This window comes from Cyprinus carpio, unplaced genomic scaffold (genome assembly GCF_018340385.1).
Source record: "Cyprinus carpio isolate SPL01 unplaced genomic scaffold, ASM1834038v1 S000006530, whole genome shotgun sequence".
Classification (NCBI taxonomy): Eukaryota; Metazoa; Chordata; class Actinopteri; order Cypriniformes; family Cyprinidae; genus Cyprinus; species Cyprinus carpio.
In genome coordinates this window covers 847728-867849 of record NW_024879195.1, presented here as the reverse complement: position 1 = coordinate 867849, position 20122 = coordinate 847728, and the positions used below count along the sequence as shown (strand labels likewise).

At 37.5% G+C, this 20122-nt stretch overlaps 3 long non-coding RNA genes and 1 pseudogene across 3 annotated transcripts in view; 3 read left to right on the top strand and 1 right to left on the bottom strand.

Annotated features, from left to right (window-relative positions):
• The window catches only part of LOC122143901, a 355125-nt pseudogene that overhangs the window by 149234 nt on the left and 185769 nt on the right, over positions 1-20122 (bottom strand).
• Positions 1-20122, top strand: part of LOC122143908 — a 299947-nt gene that overhangs the window by 143270 nt on the left and 136555 nt on the right. The window lies entirely within an intron of this gene.
• Positions 6031-13682, top strand: LOC122143902. The gene is made up of 4 exons (XR_006159421.1): positions 6031-6076; positions 8640-8956; positions 13162-13459; positions 13626-13682. It is a non-coding gene; the product is annotated as an uncharacterized LOC122143902 (long non-coding RNA).
• On the top strand, positions 11958-12430 carry LOC122143903. The gene is made up of 2 exons (XR_006159422.1): positions 11958-12062; positions 12299-12430. It is a non-coding gene; the product is annotated as an uncharacterized LOC122143903 (long non-coding RNA).

Here is a 20122-nt window from a genome sequence, read left to right as displayed (position 1 = left end):
ACCTGTTTTGTAATGAATCACGTCACGGAGCTTCTTCCTTGTTTTCCGGTTCCGCATGCTGAGTGGCATGCGGGAAATTTGTCTGTTTGGTCCCTCGTATGGCATGTAGGAGATCGAGTGCTGTTCCATGGCTGACGTTCTTGTGTGAGACTCCACAGGTAGGAACGCGGTTTATAGCGTTTGTTTAATCTTTCTTATAGGGCAGTGGGTAAATCAAGTACTTCTGTTCTATTTATAGTGTGCAGTGATTTCGCACTTTGGACTGTGACTGGATTCGTTGCTGGGGTTACCTGTCATTCGCCCGTTGATCACCCGGAGCGCTGCTTTGTTTTACTGCTGTCTTAACTAGATATTAAAACGAAAGGATTTGCGTCAATTTCATCCCACTCTGGCTGCGGCCGAACAAGAAACTGTTAGTGTTTTAATTACGTGTGCAGGTCGACAGGAGGAATATCACCGCCCTACAGTTAGTGTGTGTGTGTTTTTTTTTGTTTTTTGTGTTGTTGGTGGTGTGTGTGTGTGCGTGGGTTGGCTGCGTGCGTGTGTAGTGTGTGTGTGTAGGAGAATGTTGTGTGTTAGTGGTGTATTGGTTTCTCTTTTTCTTCTTTCAAATGTTTTTTAATTTTGTACTTGCGTTTTTACCGTGAACTGTGTATTTAATTTTATGTATGTGATTCATTTCATTGGGGTTGAGGTGTGTCTTAAGAAGTAAAGGGGCGGGGCTTGACTTGTGGATTATTTTTGTGCTGTGTATGGGCACCAGTGTGTGAAGGTGATATTAATTTTGTTATTGTTTTGGTTTTCTTTTGTATTTCTTGTGCTACTTACTGTGTGTTGTGGTGCTCATTGAGTCCCCCCCTGCTGGTAACACTCAGTCCTGTTGCCTTATTTTTGAGTGTTATTTTTTTTTGATTAAGTGTATTTATTTTGCATTGATGTTGTGAGGTGTGTGCTATTCAGCACTGTAGTGTTATTTTGAACATTTTTCATCGTATTGTCTTTCTTGAACTTTATAATTGTGCCCTTAAATAAAAAAAATGTTATTTTGAAAGATATTCATCCGATCTCTTGTCCCTATTAGGGGAATAAATCTGTGCAGCCTATTTTAGGTTGGTTTTCCTGGGTTGAGAATTCCCAGGTGGCGTAGTCATTACACTAGATCTTTAGCAATTCCTCTGCTTGCCACATATGTAACCGGATCTTCTTAGTGAACCGGTTGAACCAGTTCACCAAATCTATCTGAATCGTTTGGGGAATGGTGCGTCCTCCAGTACACACTAATCCACAAATAGCAAGTTATTGGTTTATAAGCGTGCCACACTCCCTCTAGGCCAGAAATAAACCAATATTCCAGAGTTATTCAGTTACTCCTAACAGTACATTGACTGAACGCTGCTAAAAAGCGATGATGGGATGTGCCACGAGCAGGCAAGCTGGACTATAGCGCGTAAAATACCCACGCTACGGGCTGCATCCGAAAACTTAGGCAGATGACTTGCTGCCTCGCGCTGCCAAATCAGGCAATGATGACTTTGCAGGCAAGCGTTTTACTGAAGGCACCTCATGAAACTGATTTTGGACGAGCTACAGGGGCAGAGTAATGGTTAAAAATGATCTACAATTAAAAATATAGAGAGTTTTTGGTGATAGCTTGGTGGATATTTAATTATTAATTTCTGCGGCTAGAAATGACTATAAAAAAGTGGAAAGCGTTGATCAAAAACATACATTTACACGCAGACCACCGACCGCAACTTTCAGGCGCCATCTTTATTTTTTTTGAAGCAACCATAAGGGCGTCCTTATAGGTAGAGCGCCCTATTAGCCGCTGGAAGCTGAGATTTGCGGCTAGCCATTTTTGAGCAGTGCATTACTCAGTTTGGATTCGCGTAGCAACAGTTAAGATGCCAGAGCACTGTGCAGCATTTTCCTGTTCAAATCGGTAGGACCATCGCCCAGAGTAGGGCTCGGGGGATTACTTTTCACAAAGTAAATTAACACTACTATCATTACTGTGGTTTGTATTTGTCCTTAAATCAGAGGGTGAAGGAGACAAGGATCTTTGATAGTACTGTACTGAAATGCGTAGCTAGCTAGCGTTAGCTGGGCTATGTATCTCCCTCCAACTTGGTCAGAGATGCTAGACCAGCATCATTTGACAGAGCTACCACCTTCCTAGCCCTGAAGAAAACAAGCGGAGGCCTGAGTTCCATCACAAGGCACAGTGAAAGTGTGATTGTTATCTTATTTTTTAAATCTTTTTAATCTTTGTATAATGCAAGAGTTGCTTTGTTCTTATTTTCTCTGTTCTGTAAAGTGTATTTGAGTGTGTGTAAGCTATATATAAATATGTATTATTTTATTATTATAATAATTTTATATTATTATATATTTTATTTATTATTATAAGGTGCTGAGGCTGAGAGGCTGCAGAGAGGGTGATCCGTAAGCTTCAGCAATACAAGCTCTAAGCTGTCAATGATCTTACACATTGTGCAGGGAGGAGATTGCGAGAGGATGTTTTCCTTCTTGGGGATCACGGTATTGAGGAGACCAGTTTAGCATTGACAACCACATCAATCTGATTTGTTGTCATTGGTTGTGTCGTGTTTGTAAGGTGGAGGACTCCACCATGTTGCCTCTCTTGAACTACATAAAGGGAGCGTGAAAGAAGCTCTGCAAAGAGCAGTCCTCTTTCAGGGGTTTTGAGGTGTGGTGGGTGTAGGTGTGGTAGGTAGGTAGGTGAGAGAGAGAGAGAGAGGAAGAGTGTGTGTGTGTGTGTGTGTGTGAGTGAGAGAGAGTGTGAGTGAGAGAGGAGAGAGTGTGTGTGTGTAGTGTGAGTGTGTATGTGATGTGTGTGTGAGAGGCTGAGAGAGAGAGAGTGATATATGTCACAAATCAATATAAATTGTTTCTTATTAAAATATTTTATCTGTAATGACCTTGTTTCTTTAGCTTCCTTTTATCATATTTTATAGTGTGTGATTTATAAATTACCTTATATCCTACATCACATAGCTTTGATTTTGGAACGTCTAGCTTCCACTTTATAGTCTTTTACATCATAATTTATTATATAACTTGTTAAGTTTCATTTTACTAGCGGATATTGAATAGTGGTTCGACGATACGCCGTCAACAGCGTCAGATGGTTGGTGATGGGTGGTCATGAGTTGGTTGAATAGTTTGACGACAGGCGAACGGACAGGATGCATGGATGGGGCTGACGGTGATCGGATGGCGACCGAATGAATGGCTGACGTGGTTGATGGGGCGTCTGATGGAACGTACGGATGGGTTGTAGGATAAATAAGGACTGACATTAAAATCTGGAATGTCTGGGGCGGAACGAGAGATAACGGTGGATTGGACATTTGTTGCATTGATTAAATATCGGTGTTTTTCGTTTTGGGATGCGAATCGTCTGGGGCGTGCTCGACAGTGCGGCCAAGATCCAGGTGCCGTTGGATCTCAACCATGGGCGGAGCTTAGTGTATCCCATCATGCATCATGTTGTGAAATCATAACACTTTTTCAGATGAAGGCATCTCTGGAGACGGGAACAGAAACTAACATTGAATTCGGACGTGCCTTGATGCCTTCCTACCTTGGAATGCGTCCTCCGAAGGCAGCATTTTTCAGTTTTCGGATGCAGTCTCGGTCTTGGCCACTTGAGAGCGCGTGCGCGCGACAGTAAGTAAGTGCACAAGACTGTCCAAGATCTTAAAAGTGCCAAAGCCCAGTGCCCTTAACGCACACTAAATCCACACTCCACACTCCGGAGCGGTATTCAAGGCTTAGTGTATCCCATCATGCATCATGTTGTGGAAATAAATCGCAACACTTTTTGCCAAGATCCCGAGAGGTCACGGAAACCTTTCCAATGTAATCCACACTCCAATAATATTAGATATTACATATAAGTTGGTAGTACAGGTACAAAGTGCTACACGTGTTTTTTTTTTTTTTTTTTTTGGGGGTGCAAAGGTGAAGTAGCCCTATATTTTAGTTTGTACATCATTTGCAACTGCTTTTTTGCCGTAAGAGTTTTATAGTAAAATATAGCATATCGCCATGATGATGTAGTTGTTTATATTTTTAACTTCATTTACAAGGCAAGTTTATTTATATGCAAATTTCATACACAGTGGTAATGAAGTGCTTTACAAAAATGAGAATGATAATTAATACAAGGTATTTAAAAATTAAAGAACTAGAAATAAAATAATTTAAATTAGAATTGATTAGCTACCAGGAGATAAAATAGAAGTGTTTTTTCAGTCAAATTTGGTAAGATGTGTACTTTCATTCTGGACGGCAAGGGCAGTGACACATAACATCAATTTACTTTACAGTATTAAACAAGTATTTATATCAATATCATCAGGCTCGAAAATTCTTCTCAAAAGAACACAGAGAATGGCCTTCTCAGCTGCCATAGTTGCAGCGCTTCGCGTCATCCACAACAGGGTGCGTTCAACCAGGGGGCAAGGAATTACCGACCGGAAGTTGAAGAGTGCGACTGGCGTGCACGCCATCTTGTAGCAGAACTTCGCGCGTTATGCTAGATCCCGGTGACTCCCATTCATTTTTTTTTTGCTGGTCACTTTGACAGCGTAATAACTATACATCTGAGGCATTTGTTTAAAGACTCCATTTGGTCCATTATTTATTTCTAAAGATACACGACAATGTATAAAGGGCTCCATTACCTTCTATGTTACATTATGGCCCATTAGAGAAACAGTTTTTTGTAAAATAGGCTAACTGATTCGCAAGTACATAACCACTCGACTCTCTACAGCCGCACAGTAGAGAAATTACCGTACAGACAGGAGGAGAAGCTCGCGGGGCAATCGGGGGGAGGCGATCAAGAGATATAAGCATACTGGTGTTATTTTTAAAATACTATACAAAATAATTAACCAGAATACTTACTCCTGCTCACTCACGCCAAAGAACTCCCCGCTCAAGCTGCGCCGTCTCTGCAAGATTAGCGATGGCAGTTTGCACGCTACAACTACTACTAGAAGATTTACATCTGTCAGACAGGTTGCTGACGTCATCAAGCTTAGTTTGAGTCTGCGCGTCAGAAGCGGAAGTTCTAAAATCGCTAAAAGCGGGCTTCACTTGCCCCACCTGAGTTCCAATGGGGTTCGCTGTGTCCATTTCTTTTACTGTCTATGTGTTCAATGCGCTACCAAGCTCGTTCTTTTTAAGTGTTTTGAAACGTTTTTTCGGGGTTTTGTGGGGGCTGAACTATGCCTTGTGGGGCATATGTTTTTGGTCATATGATTTAGTTATTTTATTGAGGTTTTTGCAACGTCTGAATAGTTGGTCAATCAGAGCACACCTCGCTTTTCAGAGCGCATAGAGCTTTTGTAAAAAATCGTAGCGTTTCAGAAGGTTGGGCATAGAGGCAGAAAACTATAATGTACATTATATGGGAAATTAATGTGCTTCTTTTTAAACCTAAACCGCATAAACAAATTGCATTACACCAAATACACAAAATAATGTGTTTTTAGCAGCATCATATGAAGGCCCCTTGCCCCAATGATGATAATATTTAACATACTTTAGATTTTTAGAATGGGTTTCATGATCAAAATATTGTAAAATGCTATTAAAATAATAGTAATGATCTTAAATAATTTAATATTAATAATTTAAAAGGCAGAAATTTATTTTGTATGCTGTTGATTCACCATACAGATCTTATTTAAAAACATTAATGTTGATTTACAAGTGTTTTTGTTAACCTTTTTCAACCGTTTAGCATTAAACGTTGTATCAACGTTAGGGGCAGATACAGGAAGCGTTTGATTAAGTTTATTATAGCCTAAAATGGCTTCACTTTTTAATATCAGTGTCTTCATATTTTGAAGGGCAGCTACAGAAAGGCATGCTGAAGAGATGTTTTAGGTAAAATAACAAATGTTGGCTATTTTGAGGTTTGATCCACATAGACATTGCTTCTTCTTGTGGGTTTTTGGTTGCCAACTCAAAGGCACCAGTCACAATAATCTACTACTTCGACTACTGGGGAAAAGAACCAAAGTCACCGTTTCCTCAGGTAAGATGTTATCGATACTTTCTGTTATTCAACTTTTGTTCAGTTTTGAAGATCAGGTGAGTGGTCTTGACACAAAAAATAACATGCAGTCATATTTAAATTTTTTGTGTTCTATAATGAGTGGAAAGGGGACGTCGGTAATCATAAACAATATCGAGTAAAACTCTCAGATTAAAGAAAGTGTAGCACTAAAATATCTCAAAACTAGTCGCTTTGATAAGCAGGGAGAAGCCTGTGGCAAGACAGTGTAAATATACTAATAGGGTTATGGGTATGACTCTTATCAATAAAATCTTCTCGTTGTGACGAAGCCTTTGACTACTGGGGAAAGGGAACAATGGTGACTGTAACATCAGGTAAGACGATCGATTTTTTGTTTAGTTAGAGCCAAACTACAATAAATAAATATATTTAAAAATGCATGTTTAGTAGCAGACTTTTTAGTCTACTATAGCCTAGTTAAAGAGAGAGAGAGAAAAAATAATGAAACAATGTTGCATTGGATTGTACAAAGGATTGTAGCTGAATTTGCTGATATATGTATAAAAAAAATCGTTAGAGTTTTTTGTGCGCTGAAGAAATGAAAGTATCACTGTGACTACGCTTACTTTGACTACTGGGGGAAAGGCACGTCGGTCACAGTGACATCTAGTAAGAAGAAACATTTAAATCTTTCATAAACATTGACACGTGTTTTAAATAGATATTAAAGCTTAAAAGGAAGGAAAACTAAATGTACAGACCGCTTGTCCGTTTTACAAGAATGAAAGTTAGACTGAATTAAAAAGGATAAAAAGTTAAATTTGTGGCTTAGGAGGAGAAAATAAAGCCAAAGCTGACTTGTCATAAGAGCGTACATAATAGATATTTTTGTACAACATCCATAGCTAAAACTGTCAGTGTAATGACAATGATACTTTTTGACTACTGGGGAAAGGAACCATGGTCACTGTCTCGTCAGGTAAGAAAAACCTTCTAAACAAAATCTGATCTAAGTACGAAAAAATTGTCACAGGTAGGCTAATTTGTCAAAAAGTTGTTTTTATATTTAAGCAATGTTTAAATGGCTATTTACTCTACGATTCCGCACAATTAAAGTCAGGACATGCCTTTAGAGTTTTGCTAGAAAGCGCCAAAGATTCACATTAATTCTGAATAATTATTTTTTACACCACAATTTGATGTGTAGCCTACACGAATTCAGATAAAACAACGAATCGGCTACAGGTCATTTAACAGATCCTGGGCATTTTTGAGTTGCATTTTTATACTGCGCTGTAACATTAAAAGAATATCGTGTAACTGGGCTTTCGACTACTGGGGACGCGGCACCAAAGTCACCGTTACAAACAGTAAGATTTTATTATTAATTGCAAGGACAGTTGTATCGTAAAATAAGACAAAATGTCACATGTATGTATTATCATTTACAGTTTTATTATTATATCAGTAGTTATTGTTAAACGGCTGCTTTAACTGTTCATTCTTCTCGCAAGTGTTGCCAGTCTGGGCAAATATTAGAATAATTAATATCAGCTAAATATGACTAAATAACTAAACTGCAACGTGTCGCGTGCCTGTTTTTTTTTTTTTTTTTTTTTTTTTACAATTTTTTTTTTTTTTTTTTTTTTTTTACAATGCTCATCAAGTACAAATAACATCATAAAGATGTCTGGAAAATTATGTTCTCTAAATAAATAAGTAAAACACCGGCGTAGGTCGATACCCAACCGCTATTTAATAATTACAGATTGGGTTATAGGCTAATTATCCTTTTCGAATTATTCCAAAGTTCAGTGTTACAATAATGCTATATATGAATGTTACAATAATGCTATATATGAATGTTACAATAATGCTATATATCAATGTTACAATAATGCTATATATCAGTGTTACAATAATGCTATATATCAATGTGACAATAATGCTATATATCAATGTAACAATAATGCTATATATCAATGTTACAATAATGCTATACATCAATGTTACAATAATGCTATATAAATTCTCGAAAGGATTGTTTAGCCTATTTGTTCGTTTGGTTCACACTTTATTTTTTAAAAATTCAATTATCGCTATTAACAAACCATTTATTAGCCTTAATTATACTCCTGATTTTCTGCTTATTTAAAGTTAGTAAGGTAATTGTTAAGTTTAGGTGTTGGGTCGGGTTAAGGGATGTAGAATATCGTCATACAGAATATGTGGTTTATAAGTAGGCTACTAATAAACAGCCAGTGTGTTAATAATAGACATGATAATAAACAATTAATAGTGAGAGTTGGTTCCATATACTAAAGAGTTATATTTGTTTGTTTTAACTTATACAATTAACAGGTTATGTGAACTGACTAATTTGAAACTAACTGAAAAGTAATCCATGCAGTCAAAATTTCATGTAATAAAGTAGGCTATAGATATATAGGCTAACACTTTATTTATTACAGCATCAGAAGAAAAAAAAATATTTCACCTAATTCGCAAGATTTTGTGTTTTTTATTATGCCGCTCGTAGAAATGCTTGATTCTGTTTGGTCAAGATGTAATGTCTCTACAGCTGAATCATCTCCACCAACGTCAATCTTCGCCATGTCCCAGTGTACTCCTGATTCTACTGGGTACGTCACCATCGGCTGCATGGCAAGAGGTTTCTCACCTGCGGACTCCGCTGACTTTTTAAATGGACGGATTATAATGCGAAGGAGTTGAGTGATTTCGTGCAGTATCCAGCATTCGGCAGTGGTGGAGAATATACCAAAGTCAGCCATATGCGCGTGAGAAAAAAGCGAGTTGGATCCTCAAAAAACCATACAACTGCGAAGCTTCAAATTCTAAAGGCAAAAAAGAATAGTAAAGTTCCTCTTCTTCCACCACGTAAGTTACATTTTTAAAATGTCTAACATTTTACATTAGCTACTTCATGTGTCTCTCTATAGTATTTTGCTGTTGGATTAAGATAATGTTGTTGTTTCTTTGTGGAGGCTCATGTTTGATTGGAAATTTTAGCGCACTCTTTGGTTTATTTAACCAGTTATTCTGCTGTTATAACTGTGGATGTCAAGCACTTATCAAAGTCTGATGTCAGTCAATGTTTACACCAGCTGAGAAAAGCAAGGCTCTAAAAATGCTATAACAAAAAACGAAAAGCACATTATAGGCTACACAATTTCTTTAATCAATGAAATACCCATAGGCTTTTAGAAATACTTCAGGGAATACAATGACATATGAGATTTTTACCCGCTGTTTCAACCAAAATAAAAGATGGAGATGATGAAGAAGAAGAAGAAGAAAATTTAAATATAAATACGCTATACAACATTTAACATTGACGTTCAAACTCAACTACAAGAGCATCTTATTTGCTTGCATAAAAGGCATGTTGCACTATTTTCTTTTTGCTTTTCATGTCCCCCTCTGCTTTCTCCTGTATGTTGCCAGCCCCACCGCCAGATGTGCGTGCAGCTGTGTATATAGCACCTACAAAAATGGATTTAGAGAACGAAACAGCAACCTTCATGTGTTTAGCCCAACGGTTTTCGCCTAAATCACACACGTTTCAGAAAGTGGTTTCTGGATGGTAACGAGCTGAAGAAAAAACGATAGAAAATTATGACAAAAGTGAGAAGAAAGGCTCAGTAACCGAATATAGTGCAACAAGCATTTTGCAAATCAGTGCCGAAGCCTGGAAGAAGCAAACCAGCAAAGTTAAGTGTGAGTTCGTGCACAAGGCGGGAAATGAAGAAAGAGAGGCCGAATATGCAGGTATGTTTTCCATTGAGAACTGTGAATGTTTTTAAAAAAATAGAAATGTTTCTTTTTTCTGTTTCTTTATTCATATGTTATTCATATATATATATATATATAATTATTCTTTATATATAGAATTATTCATATTTCTCCTCAAATCTGTCTGGATTTTCTGCAGTTCCTATTCAAGATTGCAGCGATATTGCTGTTGATATAGATTGCCTCCCTCCCTTGAAACCATGCTGAAAATAGAACTTAAGAGTGCTGAAGTGCAAGCTTTATCAGAAAATCCAAGGATTCGGCAAAATAACAATAACAGCTAATAATAACAACATCGCTGAGAAAGATATAAGGGCAACGAAAAACATGTGGAACTTGATGCCCCGATTGGCTATGAAGAATGGAGCAACGGCACTGAATTTACATGCACCGTTGAGCACAACGAGCTAGCAGAGCCCAAAGTCGACTAAGTTCGTCAGAGAAAATGGGTATGGGTTTTTCTTTTTTGTAAAACATCATGCAGTTCATGCTTTCACACAGTTCTTTTTGATTTATATTTCATTTGCAATTGACGTTAATATAGAGTTTGACAAAAAAGCAATAATAAAGAAACGACTCATGACTCATTCTGGTCTTAACTGTGATCTTGTATTACTAGGTGCAAAAAAACCCAAGAAACCCACTGTTTTCGTATTAGCACCCCCCAGAGCACAAAAAGGGTGAACCGATGACCCTGACATGTTATGTGAAGGACTTCTACCCCAAAGAGGTGTTTGTGTCTTGGCTTGCTGATGATGAACCTGTGACTTCTAAATACAGCACTAGCCTGCCAATTCAGAAAGATCAAACCTTCTCAGTCTACAGTCAGCTAACAGTTAATGATTCCAAGTGGACGAATGGTACAGTGTTCCAGTTGTGTCGTGTATCCACAAGCCATTGATGAAAAAATGCGCGTACTGACAAGATCTATTACTGATAATATTGAAAAGGCAGGAGTAATTAATTTAAGTATGAATACCCCTGCATTTTGCAAGCCCTAGAGCATTGTGTATGTGATGTCTTCCCTGTTATGCCTGTTAAGTGTTTTTTCTTTTTTGTTTTTGAGTTACATGTCCATATTTGTAATTGTGTTGGTCTTTAATGTTTGTGGCTTCTTGCTTCTTTGAGATACTTTCTTGCACGTTACATTTAGGAAAAGACTAATAAAAAAGAAACAAAGCATAATTCCTGTGCATTTAGTTTCTGTTATTATACCTGTTTATCATATTTCTCTGTCACAGCATATGTGAGCATTAAAGATCTCAAACATCATAAAAATAACATCACATAAATTGGAAATAAAAACTGGATATATATTTATTGAATGACACAAAATGTATTCAAATGAAAACATGAAACTTAAGTTAAAATATCAAAAAACTGAAAATATAATAATGAAAGCAATTTTTAAAAGTAATTAAGAAATACCAATAAATAAAAATACTTTTATTAAATATAAAAAAAATATAACTGCAGTTAAAAAAAGACTAAATGTCATTAAAGCTATACCATCAACTGGCACATAAAATGCTTAATAATATCAGTGTGTGTGTGTGTGTGTGTGTGTGTGTGTGCATATTGTATGTCATTTGTACTGTTTAATATTATAATCACCTAAACACATTATGCTCTCCATTTCAGTTATTAGAGACAGATAATTCATAGACACATCAGTTCGTCTACAGCATGCCAAGACACATTAAGCTGACTTATATGAGGTTGTCAGGGTCACCTTTCTTTGCTTATATTTCTGTTGTGTTTTTAGTTATGTAGTAAATGTGCTACATAATTAACAAGAGATAGAAACATGGCAGATGAAAATCCTCAAATTTCAAAAACAGCATAATTCAATCATGGTTCTTTCTCTGCCACAATATTCTAATTGGTTTCCTTTTACTGGATATCCCTGCCCTCAGCGGACTTGTCTAATTTATATATGAGGATCGGCAGGTGAAGTAGTTAAAACATTATAATTGTAAGAGAACATGTTTGTGCTGGACAGTGGCGTTGTTGTCCTGTTAGTCATTCAAATGTGTTCTTGTCTGTTCCTGCAGCAGTGATTGTGTGGCTAGAGCATCCCCTATGCAGAAGTAGTGATACAGATGATAGTGGCATTGCAAACACTGCCATAACCTTTGTTTTCCTGTTCCTCATCACCTTGTTCTACAGCATAGGGGCTACTTTTGTTAAGGTATACATTTTTTATTTTATTTATTTTTTTTATAGTTGATTTTTAGTTTAGGATAAATCTGAGACTATAGGAGCATTTTAATTTTGTGCTAATGATTTAGTCATTTGGGGAGAGATGATGCAAAAAAAGTTGTCCTTGCTTTTTAACATATATTTAACTTTGACATACATTTAACATTTGCATGTTACACAGAATAATTTTTTCTGGCTCTAACTGGTGTCAACTTATGCTTTCAGGTGAAATGATTCCTTTAAGGACATGCAAGATCTTTCAGAAAAACAGCGCTTTTCTTTTTTCATTATTGTAAATATGTGATTGTGATGTTTGTTTTTAAGTTTGTTTTTCCTTTAATAAAAGAAAGAAACCAATTGATTGCTCTTGTATTTTTTTTTTTTTTCTTCTCAAGTTTACAAAATTTCATCTCAAGGAGAAACTGATTTGCATGATCAACTCTAATGCTGCTCTGAACATGTTTATTTAAACTACATAAGAAGTAACATTTATTAATACAAAGAAGTATTTAAAAGCCTGTTTGAAATGTTTCCCTATTTTCTGAATGTAATAACTTACACATAATTTTCTTTAAATTCAAAGCTTAAATTTCTCTAAATCTGCAAGGCTTTGTTCTTTGTGAGACTGAAGCACAACATTTTCTAGTTGTGGATATTTTGTGAGTGTAAATATTTCATGCTTCAAAGTATATTAAAAACATAAATTGCATAACAAAGCAAGTTGTTTTATGTAAATGGCAAGGTGTCTTTCCCTGTGCAGATGTGCTTAACCATGTCTCAGAGAGATGCAGGTGGTTTTCAGTTCTGCTTTCGGTGGCTATTTTAGCTTGACTGTTACTTAACGTTTCCATCTGCTATTTGCTATGTTCACTGAAGCATGATTCTGACTTCCTCTTCTGTCCATCTTACGTTTTCAGTATCTGCAACATTTAAAAACTCCCTTGATGTAAATAATCACCACACTGAAACATCAACAGCATTAATTTGCAAATCTTTTTGAATTCATTGAATAAGCATTTTTATAAAATTTGTGCCTTTGTTTATACCACACTGCCTAAGTTAATTGATTTTTGTCTCTATTTTAATAGCAATACGTGTCTATAAGCCTAATATTACTCTGCTGAGTAGAGAGGACGGTGACAGGATTGTGTTGGAGTGCCAGTTGAATGATTATTTCCCAGACAAACTTTCTGTACAATGGCTTGATGGTGAAAAGTCTGTCAGAGGTCAAATTGCTAAAAAGTTTCAGAACGCTGATAAAGGCGAGACAAAGTACACTTACATAAGTCAGCTATCTATCAGGGCCACATATGAATACAAAAAAGTACACCTGTAAAGCCACCCACAACTCTGAAGTGTTCATGACAGAATATGACATGTGCACGGGTAAGTTGAGCATAATGAAGAAAATAATGAACAACTTTCAAAACCTAATATCTGGCTCATTGAAATGTTTGAAAGTATAATTATTTTATTAGCACATATTTATTATTAATTACATGTGATTATTGGCTGAATGTAAAAACTAACTTTATTTATTTCACCTGTACAGCCAAGCCTTTGTTCAAACCTTCAGTCCAAATAAAGAAATTTCATCTCAGAGACATTATAAAGGACAAAGAAGGTCACAATTTCTGTGTTGTTGAAGCACCAGACAACACTAAAAAGTGTCATGGTTAACAGGCCGGGTTAAGCAAAAAGAGCCACCAAAGAATCCAAAGACCAGTCCAATAACATTGTGAGCAACTTGACTTTGTCCGAAAATGATTAGTTGACTCTTAAGACCATTGTTTGTACTGCTAAACATCCATGTTTACCTGGAAGAGAAGGTTGAGATTCAAACTGGTAAGTGATTTCTTTTCAACTGATCTGAATTTGTCAATACACTTGATGGCAATTTAGCTCCTAAAACCCAGATGTCATGTGTTAAAGTGTATTTTTGCTCCTCAGATGATATAAAGACAGATCCTGTAGTGGTGATCAGGAGGCGTTTCGTGAAAATCAGTGCAGACAGCCAGTGCTGTGCTGGAGGTGTGTGTTGTAAGTGGTCTCCCATCTGGTGAGGTCTGCATCAACTTCCCAGGCCAATACAGCAGAGCATCACAGCATTAAGCTGTGTGGATTGGGCCCCATCCGAAAACATTTGGTCCTTGACCAAACATTTGACAATACCTAAAGCTCAGCAGATGAATGGAAACACCTTTACCTGTAAAGTTCATAGACCCTTTAAATCCTGGACATCCAATTCTACTGGAAACATTTTTGGTGAGGAATGAACATTTCATCAATACAACATTAACTTTACTGGGGACAGTAATTTATTTAATGTATTTTATAAATGATGTTTTATGTTTTTTTTCACTGAACATTTGACACATTTCTCCTCAGGCGATCCTACCATAGAGCTTGCTGTTGTTCCCAGTGTGGGGTCGATCTAGTTCAGACCCACAGAAGCTGCGGTGTTCTGCGACAGGATTCGACCCCGAAAATCAAGTGGCTTTCCAGAATCTACGGCGGAGAAAACTGGTAGAGATTTAGACCCACAGTGATGGAAGATGGACGTATGAAAGCATACAGTGAGATACTGGTGCCACAGCAAGAGTGGAATCAAGGGGATCACTTACACCTGTCAGATAAATAACGGACCACGATGGAAAAACTGCTGAGAAACGCACCAGTATTTGCACAGGTAAACATGCCAGATGCGACAGGAACCCAGTTGTTCTGCTGTCAGAGATGAAGTAATAATTGAAAATGAATTCCGGATGATTTTTCAGACATGAGATCTGGTTTGTGACGAAAGTATTTTGGTGTAGTTCTGCAGCAAAAGATGTTTTGTTTTCAATATACTTTTTAAAATTGTTTTACTAACATTTTTTGCTTGACGGTATAAGCATCATCATGTGATTTTTAGCTGAATGCAAGGTTAACTTTTATTAATTTCCCTGTACAGCACAATCTTTGTTCAAACCTTCAGTCCAAATAAAGAAATCTCATCTCAGAGACATTATAAAAAGGACAATACGGTCAAAATTTCCTGTGTTGTTGAAGCACCAGACAACGCACTAAAGTGTCATGGTTAACAGGCGGGTTAAGCAAAGTGGCACCAAAGAATCCAAAGACCAGTCAATAATATTGTGAGCAACTTGGCTTTGTCAGGAAATGATTGGTTGACTCTTAAGACCAGATTGTTTGTACTGCCTAAGCATCCATGTTTACCAGAAGAGAGAGAAGGTTGAAAAATTCAAACTGGTAGAGACAGTTCTTTTCAACTGATCTGAATTTGTCCAATACACTTGATGCTTAATTTAGCTCCTAAAAGCCAGATGTCATGTGTTAAAGTGTATTTTTTGCTCCTCAGATGATATAAGGGCCAAGATCCTGTAAGTGAGGTGATCCAGGAGGCGTTTAGGTGAAATCAGTGCAGACAGCCAGTGCTGCTGTGTGCTGGAGTGTATGTTGTAAAGTGGTCTCCCACATCTGGTGAGTCTGCATCAGCTTCAGGCTGGGTAATGTGAACTATCCACAGCATTAAGCTGTGTGGATTGGGCCCCATCCGAAAGCATATTTGGTCCTTGACCAAACATTTGACAATACCTAAAGCTCCAGCAGATGAATGTTGCGAAACACCTTTACCTGTAAAAGTTCATAGACCCTTTAAATCCCTGGACATCCAATTCTACACAGGAAACATTTTTTTGGTGAGGAATAGAGCATTTCATCAATACAACATTATGCTTTACTGGGGACAGTAATTTATTTAATGTATTTTATAAATGATGTTTTGTATTTTTTTTTTCACTGAACATTTGACACATTTCTCCTCAGGCGATCCTACCATAGAGCTTGCTGTTGTTGTTCCCAGTGTGGAGTTGATCTAGTTCAGACCCACAGAAGCTGCTTGATTGTTCTCGCGACCAGGATTCGACCCGAAAATCAAGTGAAGCTTTCAAGAGATCTGCAGAGAGAAAACTGGTAGTGATTTAGACCCCACAGTGATGGAAGATGGGCGTATGTAGAAAGCATACAGTGAGATACTGGTGCCACAGCAAAGAGTGGAATGAAGGGATCACTTACACCTGTCATCAGATAAATAACGGACCACGATGGGAAAACTGCTGAGAAACGCACCAGTATTTGCACAGGTAAAAGCTTGTACCAGATCACGACAAGGAATTGGTTGTTCTGCTTGTCAGAGATGAAGTAATAATTGAAAATGAATTCCGGATGATTTTTCAGACATGAGATCCTGGTTTGTGACGAAAGTATTTTGGTGTAGTTCTGCAGCCAAAGATGTTTTGTTTTCAATATACTTTTACAATTTTTTACTAACATTTTTTTGCTTGACGGTATAAAGCATCATCATAGTGATTTTTAGCTGAATGCACAAGGTTAACTTTATTAATTTTTCCCTGTACAGCACAATCTTTGTTCAAACTAGCTTCAGTCAAATAAAGAAATCTCATCTCAGGGAGACATTATAAAGGACAATACGGTCAAAATTTCCTGTGTTGTTGGAGAGCGCAGACAACACCCCTAAAGTGTCATGGTTAACAGGACAGGGGTTAAAAGCAAAGTGGCACCAAAGAATCCAAAGACCAGTCCAATAATATTGTGAGCAACTTGACTTTGTCAGAAATGATTGGTTGACTCTTAAGACCGTTGTTTTGTACTGCTAAAGCATCCATGTTTACCAGAAGAGAAGGTTGAAATTCAAACTGGTAAGTGATTTCTTTTCAACTGATCTGAATTTTGTCAAATCCAATATGGTAGCTTAATTTGAAACCACAAAACCCAGATGTCATGTGTTAAAGTGTATTTTTGCTCCTCAGATGATATAAAGACAGATCCCTGTGAGTGGTGATCAGGGCGTTTCGTGAAATCAGTGCAGACAGCCAGTACTGTGCTGGAGTGTGTTATGAGTGGTCTCCCATCTCTGGTGGGGTCTGCATCAACTTCCCAGGCCAATGCAGCAGACATCCACAGCATTAAGCTGTGTGGTTAAGACCCCATCCGAAAACATTTGGTCCTTGACCAAACATTTGACAATACCTAAACTCAGCAGATGAATGGAAACGCCTTTACCTGTAAAGAGTTCATAGACCCTTTAAATCCCTGGACATCCAATTCTACCGACATTTTGGTGAGGAATAGACATTTTCATCAATACAACCTTAAAACATAATGGGGACAGTAATTGATGTAATGTATTTTATTAATGATGCATTATTTTTTCTTCACTGAACATTTGATTTTATCTCCTCAGGAGATCCTACCATAGAGCTTGCTGTTGTTCCCAGTGTGGGTCGATCTAGTTCAGACCCACAGAAGTGCTGTGTTCTGCGACAGGATTCATCCGAAAAATCCTAAGTGGCGTTTCTAGAAATGCTATAGGAGAAACCTGGTATGACTTAGACCCCACGAGTGATGAAGATGGACGTATGAAGCATAACATGATATACTGGTTCCACAGCAAGAGTGGAATCAAGGGACACTTACACCGTCAATAATTTTAAAAACGGACCACATGAACACAACGCGAGACAAACGCACCATATTGTGCACAGGAACATGCAGATGGCAACAGGAACCCCTATCTCTATAATCCACATTGCACATGAACATTGCCAGGATATCGATACTATTATAGGTTATATGCCAAGAATGTTTGATTACTTTTCCTTACTCTTTAGAGTCGCAATGTAATCTCTCAACACAATACTGTGGTTCACTGTCGCACCAGTGATTGCGCCACTCGCACTCAGGCGGGCAGAGGTCTACCTATGGGTCCAATCCCGCAGTAGGTGAGATACTGAGACCTCTTGAGTTTGACATGTTTGGTTGTTGGTCAGAGTAGTCAAGTTTGTTCTCCATTCAGTGGAAATAGAATGGCCATAGTTTCCCAATCCACATGGCCCATGAACAAGAGCCTGAGATCATAACAATGGGACGTCCAAAGCCAAAGAAAGCAGTTTGAAGGTTTTCAGTTAGAGACTGGAATGCATATGCTATCCTTTGCCTGTGCAGTTAAAGCATCTCGTGCGCAAATTAATGCACAGCGCAGAGAATAGAATCTAGAAACCCGGGTGAGCACTTACAGTTCTCAAGCGCTGCCACGTTTCAGAAACTATTTTTGATAACTACTTGTTGCCGTGTCTGCCCCCCGACCCCAAACAGCCCACCGGGGAGAATCCCGCCTCAGACCCTCAGAAGATGATCTCGTCTGGCACTTCAACAATCCCCAGCCTTCTTTGCTTGGTCACTGGTTTCTTTCTTCCCATCTGATATATCCGTTCAGTGGCAGCTAAACTGGGACGCAACTATAGATCAGTCTCAGTTCCTCTTTCAGTCCTGTGGCTGCTCATACTTCAGAAGCGTTTTGCAAATGCATGGTGCCCTAATGCTGCCTGCAGCAGAGTTGGAAATGGATGGCACATTCTAAATTGTGTTGTTTGCTCATGAAGTCATCCATCGCCAAAATCAATCCACACGCCACTGTAGAGGGAACTTTATGCGGTGGGGGCCATCTGGATGAAACTGACCCTGATATTTTAAATAGGATTGATTCAATTTAATTTGCCGTGAGGAATTAATGATTTCATGTTGGTTTCGAAAAACTTTGAACTATTATTGTGGAAGAAAGGTTTCAAATTTAAGCTAAGATAAATAAAAGTACCATAAAAAAAAGTATATATACTATACAGTATATACACAGATGATATCAATTATAGAAACTTTTAACCCTTTTAGCACTTTTTTTTTTTGTTTTTTTGTTTTAGCCTCTTTGATTATCTCCCTCCCATCCTTCGTAGAAGTTCTGCTGCCTGGTACAAGTGTATTTCGCCTGAGCTGAGTATTGCCTGTTATTTGGTTTCACAGCCCACCTTCCATCACATCACCTGGGGGCTAGAGTAAGACTGAGGTGTCTGCCCACAAGGTCACTCACACCCCTTAAAAAGGCCCTGATGGAAAATTTAGCATCCGAGACCACCTGGATCTCCAACCTTCCAGACTGGGTGCCTGGTGAGGTGTGTACACATGTGAGTCACTCATGTTGCTGGTATCCCTGTCTACTAACATCTCCACTTGAAAACAGGTACCCTAGATTTCCAAGTAAAACAATTTTATCAAGGAAATAATGAAGTTTAAATGTTAACTTATTCTTATGTTTTTTACAGCATTATTTGAAGAGGCTATATTTTTGAATGAGGAACAAACCTGAAGCTATTGTACAGGATACAGTTGAAGAGGCCTGGAACATGGCCTGTGCATTCCTCGTCCTCTTCCTGCTTGCTCTTCTCTATGGGTGCACAGTGACTTTGGTCAAAGTCAAGCTTACATGAGCAATATTTTGTGTTTATGCTTTCTAGATTCCTTTGCTTATTTGTTGTTGCTGTTTTGACTTTTCAATTGGCATTACTTTGCAAAAATTATATGGTAAATATCAGCTTTTCGCCTTTTAAATATGAATAAAACAAAAAAAAGTTGTAATACTTTTTTTTTTGTTATATTAGCAGTACATGTAAACATCACTGATATGTCATTTTGTCTTTTTTTTTCGAATTATTCCTGAAAGTTATCTCAAATTATGTATTGTTTGTGTTTTTGAATAAAATAGCCAACTCCATTGTCTTGCTTTGGCTAATTTCACAGCCAGAATTTTAGTTAAGCTATATTGTTGAAATAATATTTTTTAAACTATTTGAATAATTTGACAAAATTTCTTACAGCTTAAATATAAATTATACACAACACAAATGTTGGAAATTCTTAAAACATAAAAAATGGTTGATTTTAATTTCACTCATTGTTTAGATGATTGCTGTTTAAATGATTTTCATATGATATGATGATTTTCATAGGTTAAGACTGAAAGTCTGGGATGATGGCTAAGTTTCCAGGCCAGTGTTATTGCTTCATAGAAAACAAAGAAACAAATAAAAAATCAATCCAAGGGACGCGGGAATATTACATTTACATTTAGTAATTTAGCAGATGCTTTTATCCAAAGCGACTTACAAATGAGGACAATAGAAGTAATCAAAACCA